This window comes from Mytilus trossulus, chromosome 5 (genome assembly GCF_036588685.1).
Source record: "Mytilus trossulus isolate FHL-02 chromosome 5, PNRI_Mtr1.1.1.hap1, whole genome shotgun sequence".
Lineage (NCBI taxonomy): Eukaryota > Metazoa > Mollusca > Bivalvia > Mytilida > Mytilidae > Mytilus > Mytilus trossulus.
In genome coordinates this window covers 8,922,350-8,930,977 of record NC_086377.1, presented here as the reverse complement: position 1 = coordinate 8,930,977, position 8,628 = coordinate 8,922,350, and the positions used below count along the sequence as shown (strand labels likewise).

The window sequence follows — 8,628 nt, the reverse complement described above, 5'->3', positions numbered from 1 at the left end:
TTATATCTTGCCAAACCTCGCGCGCTTAAGTCTGATGTCAGAATAGGTAACTGCAAAAATCTATGCAAAATGGCAATGATACATATATCAACAAAGACTAATAGCAGTTACTGACATGCATACTAACTCTCTAGACTACAACTCAACCGATTAAAAATGAAATTCTCCATATTATGACAATCAGTACCATTGAAGGATTACGTATTAAACCAACAAATGCGCCCTATGAGTGATTAAATATGAAAACCAAAATATGCCGTCTATTATCATTATTATACATTCATTAAAATCACTGTTGACGCAGGCGAAGCTATGTTGCTCATTACCTTCATACATATGACTTGTGTAAATTATTTACAAGTCAACAGATATAATGCTGTTCTATATCACTCTTATTGGTTTGTTCATCAATGTTTCTTATTGATTTCTTAAACAGTGCAAACATCTGTGTGGCGTAAGCCAAGTACAAATGACAGCAGTTGCATTTTTCGAGAAAAAAAAACATTTATTAAGCACGTCATTGACACTTGAAAATCATACATTTGATACGCCAAATGATATAGATGTACAACTTTGTGTTATGTCCATAAAAAACAATTATAATGAACTTACCCACACTTGTCACATCTATAAAGGTATGTTCCCTGCTCCTTTTGCTTCACATCCTGTTTGTAATCACTATAATGAGCAATACAATTGATTGACTTAAAATTTACTCTATTTTAAGATGATATTAAAATCCAACAAGCTATTACTAACTGATACACACATATACAGTGCAAAAATATCAAAAAACCTTTGAAATATATACAAGAGTCAACAACCAAGTTAATGAATCTTGAATTAATTGAAATAATAATATGTAAGAAAAAAAATCAGCTCACACCCAAACTGAAATACATTTCTTTTTCCGGGAAGATATATTGCTTAAATTCAGAGAAGTTTCCTATGGTTCCGTGTAGAACAGAAACTGTTTACCCACGAAGAGTATCACAATTCACCATATGTTATAAGTGGGGGTTGTTGTTACGTAGCGTGCCTAATTTTTGTCAAGACCTTATAATTAATTTCGACTTTTATTTAGCTGTAATGGTCTTATTGATGTATGACATTTCTTTAAACAAAATCGGATGACATCACCAAAACAATATCAGAGTTTACACTAACAAGGACACAATACATTAACGTCATTCTTTTTTATATTCCGAATCCATGTAGAATTAATCCTGATTTGCATATACTTTTTATTCTCTTTGCCTTTCTTTCCTACAGCCAATAAAAAACTGAATGAAAAGACGAACTATCTATTAAAACATAATCTTGTTTTAACTTGTTGAAGAACTATATACGATTACTCCAATCATTTTGTAATGACTGATAGTTCTCAAGTATACAATACAATTGAAACTCCTTGTACTAATTCAATATGCATTTCGGGAATGTGACTGATAACAAAAGTCGATTATGAAAGTGACTACTGGATTCGTTAACTTCTTAATCTACAGTCGTATGTCAATGTGACTCCTGAAGTCGTTTACCCTTGCATCAACAGTCGATTGTGAATGTGAATGCTGAATTGGTTGAACTCTTCAATGACAGTCGATTGCGAATAACTGTGTGAATCAATAATGATTTTTATGTTAAAAAGAGGTGAAAATATCACAAAGAGAACATTTCCATTTGAGGAAAGATATGACATAAAATACTATTTACAAAAGGACAATCTACACTTAACAAAACAGTATGACTTCCTTATGTTGTTGTAAACATGATGACTTCTGATTATACTATGTACAACGTGCCTCAAAAGTCCAAATAACTTTGATGAATGTCTTTTATATTTGTTTATATTATATAAGTATACAGAGATTTTATTTATTTCAACTAGACAATCAGACACATTTTAACGATCAGTATATTTACAAAAACTTAATGCAACAAAATCTAAATATTATTGAAAATAATTTATGCTACTAGTTTGCGTTTGCATATCATAAGAAGATTTATTTACTTAAATGCAATCGTGCTCGAGCCTGTGTGTTCTAGCGTACGTAGTGGAAAAAAAGAGGAGATACATAAGCCATAGAGACATTCTATAAGTATTATTTCAACTAGACAGGCAGGCACATTTTAACAAGCAGTATATTTACGAAAATTATTTGCAACAAAATCTAAACACTATTGAACATAATGCATGCTACTAGTTTGTGTTTGCATATCATAAGAAAATGTATCTACTTAAATGCAATCTGGTCCAATACTATGGAACGCCACGACTGCCTTATGTTAATAATCAGCATTATACGCAGTGTTCACAGCATTATATGAAGTGATCACAGCATTATATGTAGTGCTCACAACATTATATGAAGTGATCACAGCATTATATGCAGTGCTCACAGCATTATATGCAGTGTTCACAACATTATATGAAGTGCTCATAACATTATATTAAGTGCTCACCACATTATATTAAGTGTTCACAACATTATACGTTTTTTGTTGTATGATGAGATTTATGAATGATGAGATCATTCGGTAAACTTCGTTTTTTTGCGGAAATTACCGAATCCATAATTGGTAAATTACGGTAATGCCCAGCAAACAACTTTAAACAGTTATTATTATATATGTGATCATTAAAGGAGCACTAGCTACGATATATATAAAAAAATAAAGTATGATTTTTTTTAGATTGATCATTAATTGAATTGGAATAATGAAATAATAATTTGCTTTTAGCAATTAATTTGCTTTTATTTTGTTGAAATAAGCGATTATACATAATTTTTGACTGATTCACTTGGAAGTGAATACGTCATCATCATTCTAACCGGTATTCATGTGAACTTCAATTTAACCCCCTAGCCAGAGACTGACAACGCATGCATTGTACGTGAACTGGTTATTTAAAGAAACAAAATGTCAACAATGAAAGTGAAACTACGGTAAATCATTTGATTACTAATTCGATCCACATAAATCATTCTTATACGGTTAAAAACAATAAGAAACTTATTTTTTTAATCTATAAATTCAAATCAAACAGACCTATAAAAATCCAATTGCACGTGCTGGTTTAACCTTTTCATATCTTTATTTGTGTTTACATCGCTTATATGGTCATCTGAGGTCAAATCGATAGTTAATAAGATGGCATCTGGATTTTAATACACACGAAACGAACCTACATATCATCTACCCCATGCTCCGTAAACTGTTTATTTTAAACGTTTGATAGATTGGATAAATGTTTTACATTGTTATTGATCAAATGTGAGAATTTGAGTCAAATTGGTGACCATGAATTTGACAGCTAGTGCCCCTTTAATTAAGGCAGTATACAATATTTAAAACGGATTGAAATAAGTAAATTAAGAAGTATGATCAATTTAACCCACGTTTATTCCACACCATGCAGGGCATTTTAAACTTATTTTGAGGATTAGTTTCACCATATTCACAACTTAATATGTATATATGTTCCGGACCATATGAGTATTTGGACCATACGCGTATGGTCATGGCCATATGCGTATACTCATATGGTCCGACCATACGCGTATGGTCCGACCGTACGCTTATGGTCGGACCATATGAGTATTATACTCGTTTGGTTATTAACGGGCCGGACCATATGAGTATTTGGACCATATAGGTATTTTTTTTCAAATATACAATAGAAATAATACAATAAACTTTATCTTAAAAACAAATGTGTTTACAAAAAAATGTATTATTTTTACATGTTAAAAGCTACATATTCATTAAATATTGATGTCACAGTCAGTTGATCTTAGTTTTCATCGCTAATTGTATTCGTGTATGCTTTTGTATGCTTAAAATGAAATTCACACGGTACCATACATGTAGTTTTTCTGAGATTGCTTGTTTTGGCTGCGTGCAGTGATATCGACTCGGACAATTCCGATGTGTCTACGGTGTTTTTGAGAAACTCTAGATCTCCAATATCGTAAAATGAATTTCACAGATCAAATAAGATAAAGACAGTGGCTATTTCATGGCTCTTAAATGCTATTTTACCGTCTTATAATTAAGATTAAATAGAAGTATAGAAAAAAATAATAAAAAAAAAATTAGATACATTTTTAATATTTTACTTTTAAAATGTCTTAAAAAATATCATGATCCTTGCCGGTGATGTCACCTACTTTAAACAATAAAATTCCTTGTACACTATGTTCATTTAATTTTGGCATCTTTTTATAATTGTACTTACAAATGGTAAGAAATATTAACTGTGCGAAACTGTTTTTTTAAATAATTTTTTTTAATATACATAAAATGACAATTTTGTGACGTAACAATCAGAAGGGTCACACCTAATGAAGAGTTTAAAAGTATACGTGTTGATTACCCCGACCATACGCGTACGGTCCGACCATACGCGTATGGTCGGACCATATGAGTATATACCCATATGGTCATGACCATACGCGTATGGTCCAGATACTCATATGGTCCGGAACATATATATTTACTAAAACACATCCGTGATATCGCGGGTCTGTGACTGAATTAAAGAATATAACTATGCGTAAGCCTTATTTTAGTATTGGTATTGTCATCTGATAAAGTCATGCCGATTATGAGATGAAGTTTTCTCTGCTTTTAACATCTTTCTGTTTGAACCCGTCGACCTGGAACTTGTCAATTTAATATTGGTATTATTGATTTTGTTTGGAAAACAAAAGTCTCTGGAAAGGAGTATTTTTTAATCAACAGTTTTGTCCTTTATGAGTTATGAATAAAATTGAGTCTTTGATTCGCTGTTTTACGTCAAACAAATTGAAAACTGTACATGCTGTACCTATACGCCTTATTTTAAGTCAAGATTTTTATTATTCGTATTGCCATCTTAGAAAGTCATACTGATTAAAGTACTACAATCGGGAACAATGTGACAATGATTGAATTAAGTAGTTTCAACCCTGTGATTACGACCCGTGTATATAGCAAAATCTTAAATACAGCGTTTCGTGGTACTCCTGTCAGATGCGGAACGTACAGATAATGTAATAGTTAACAGGTGAATATATTATGGGTATCAATTCGACCCGGAACTTCTTAATTATTGGCAATATTAATTATGTGGAAAACAAAAGGGTCTGGAGTGATGTTATTTTTAATCAACAGCATGGTACTATATTAGTTATATATACTCTCAGATCAGTACTTATAGTGTCTTTTTATTGTTGGGATATACAAGTACCCGCCCACATGCACGTTCACTCTATTTTCTTGTTAGATCATATGTATTTATATTTGTACCCATCTAATGAGTTAATATAAAAAAAAGAAGATGTGGTATGATTGCCAATGAGACAACTATCCACAAAATACCAAAATGACACAAACATTAACAACTGTAGGTCACCGTACGGCCTTCAACAATGAGCAAAGCCCATACCGCATAGTCAGCTATAAAAGGCCCCGATACGACCATGTAAAACAATTCAAACGAGAAAACTAACAAGCCTTTTACAACTGATTTTCATAGTTCGTTCTTATGTTGTTCTGTTACGCCACTGTCCCAGGTTAGAGGGAGGATACCAACATCCCTCTAACATGTTAAAACCCGCCACATTTTGCATATATGTGGCCGTCCCAAGTCAGGAGGAGCCTTTATTTCAGTGGTTGTCGTTTGTTAATTAATGTGTTATAGACATGTTAGTTTTTCGATCGTTTGTTTGTACATAAATTAGGAATATTTTTCGTTTATCATTTCGGGCCTTCTATAGCTGACTATCCGGTATGGGCTTTCCTCATTGTTGAAGGTCGTACTGTGGCCGTTTAGCTGTTTAACATTTCTGTGATGTCATTTTGTCTCTTGTGGAAAGTTGTTTCATTGGCAAGCATACCACTTTTATATATATATGTACCGTGCAAACTGACGAACAAACGTAGTAAACGTTTTATTCATCCCCACAAACTCAATTTTCATAAGAGATGATAACTTTAAATGAAAATGTTAAACAGGGTCTTGAAAGTGTAAATTTTTCTATGAAAGTTTAAATTTCTATATAAGACTGCTGATCATATTTAGAAGACAATCTTAGTATTTGCCGTGCTAAAAAGCTTGTAAAAAAATGGAATATTTGATGTAAAGTTATGTTTTAACACCTACAGTGAAATGCTTTAAACTGCATTTTCCATATCTGTTAGATACTTATTCATGTAAAAATGCCAAATTCTGAAAATCGATGCCAAAAATGACTCTATCATAACATATATAAGCTAGCGTAATATGGCACCTATGTGTTATAGAAAGCTGACTGTTTTATTTAAAAGGTAATTAAGCTTTTTAAAAATGAGTACGGACTATAAAGTGGCACCTTGCTAAATTTCTTCAGTAGGAAATGAACTCGAGAATATATCATACAAATTTTCCTACGATATTTCATTAAATAAACTTTTTATTATTTAACTTACATTTTGCAATTCGTATTTCTTACGACGAACAGAACTACTTCAATCATTCACCTCTCAGTTTCATCTTTTCCTTACTTATTTCAATCAGTTTTAATATTGTATGCTACCTTATGATAACATGATTTTAATAGCTTTTTAAATTTGTTTGCTGGGCATTACCGTAATTTACCAATTATGGATTCGGTAATTTCCGCTAAAAAACGAAGTTTACCGAATGATCTCATCATTCATAAATCTCATCATACATCAATCTCATCATACAACAAAAAACGTATAATGTTGTGAACACTTAATATAATGTTGTGAGCACTTAATATAATGTTGTGAGCACTTAATATAATGTTGTGAGCACTTCATATAATGTTGTGAACACTGCATATAATGCTGTGAACACTGCATATAATGCTGTGAGCACTGCATATAATGCTGTGATCACTTCATATAATGTTGTGATCACTACATATAATGCTGTGATCACTTCATATAATGCTGTGAACACTGCGTATAATGCTGATTATTAACATTAGGCAGTCGTGGCGTTCCATACAATACAGTGTTTCCTAACGTGCGTAGTGGAAAAAAGTAGAGAGACATTTTAATTGATTTATCGAAAATAAAATTAAACGGTAAAGTGGTGTACATAATATATAAAACAAACTTAATCAGACCGTTGAAACGTCAAATGGCGAGGTATGCAAGAAAATAATGTGTAATTCACTCACAGATTTGATAACAAGTTTATATTGCCAAATATGTAACTTTAAAACTGTTTAATATACACAAATATTTCCCTACCTCTTGGATGAAGGCAATTCTCTTTCTTTGTTCATGATTTGTTGTGTACGCATTTCACTGATAAAAGATAAACAGAATTTTTTTATATTTTTTTTTCATGAAATGTTCTGTCAAGTGTCAGGAGTATGACAGTTGTGAACAACTAGTAATTTTCTTTGTATTTTGGCGCTTGTTTTTGTAGCAGTATAGCGTTAATGTTGTTCTGTTGGTTGCTTTCCACTTGTAGTTAATGTGTGTTTCCCTCAGTTTTGTTCGGATTTTTTTCTCAGTTTAATCGATATATTACTATTGTAAAGCGGTATACTTCTTTTGTCTTTATTTCTTTTATAATATTACATAAAATGCATGCAATTAGAATAACATATTTAAATAACGAGAAAAACAGTTATATCTGTACTAGTTTGGAAGCAAGCATTCGCTACATTGAAGACCTGTTGGTGACCTTCTGCTGTTGTTTTTTATTTGGTCGGGTTGTTGTCTCTTTGCCACATTCACCATTTCTATTCTCAATTTTATTTTTGCATTTCTACATATGTTTACGTATTGTCGAGATTGGTAAATGTAAATGTATCAATATAACTTAAAAATGTAAAATGCCATAGACCCCGCATTTATCTACTGGAGCACATCTTGAATCCATAACATTGAACAATACATTTGTAATGAACACATATTTGTATTTCATGAATTATCTCTTCTTCGTCTATGATATCATATCCCGACATAAGTTGATATTTTAGAATACAACATAAATTTGATTTTGCAAAAAATACCTGTCTCATTAAGAGACTATGGTTATATTGAAGCATGTATTACGACCACAAAATGCTCAGTCATTTTTAGTAGAATTACCTGATTATGTAGTTACCAAACAGCTGTTTAACGTCGTTATCTGTTGCGTACTTAGCAGTATACTTTATTTTCGGAAATTCAGGTAAAGGCTTTACCGTCAACTTTGCAATTTCGTCTGTAAGCTGCTGTAAAGACTGTAACAATTTTCCGTCGTTTCGGGTCTTGTTGAGTTCATCTGTTTTCTTTTCTAAATCGCTTCCTGTCTTCAAATTAGCTTTAGTATCTGCAAATACATTTGTTAATTTGTTCCTTTCCTTCCTGGATTGATCCTTGACCGATGCAAGCATCTCTGTGGTACATTTATCAACCATAGCTTTTATCCTTGAACCTTCTTCTGTAATAGCTTTGACTTCTGCTTCAACATTCACATCAAATGCCTGTATACCTTCTTCTATCTGTTTAATGTTTAGGGTTTCCTCATTAACTTTTCTTCGTAGGTTATTTTTATTTTTCTCCTTCAGCTGTAATATGCTGTCGATAAACTTTGAAAATTCATGTCCTTTATGACTTCCAGTGACACAATTGCTG

At 32.0% G+C, this 8,628-nt stretch overlaps 1 long non-coding RNA gene across 1 annotated transcript; it reads right to left on the bottom strand.

Moving 5' to 3' along the window:
• Positions 1-612: 612 nt before the first annotated feature.
• Positions 613-8,191, bottom strand: LOC134719398 (uncharacterized). Its single transcript, XR_010107575.1, has 3 exons — positions 8,101-8,191; positions 7,249-7,305; positions 613-678 (listed from the first exon to the last, which is right to left on the bottom strand). It is a non-coding gene; the product is annotated as an uncharacterized LOC134719398 (long non-coding RNA).
• Between the last annotated feature and the right edge of the window lie 437 nt (positions 8,192-8,628).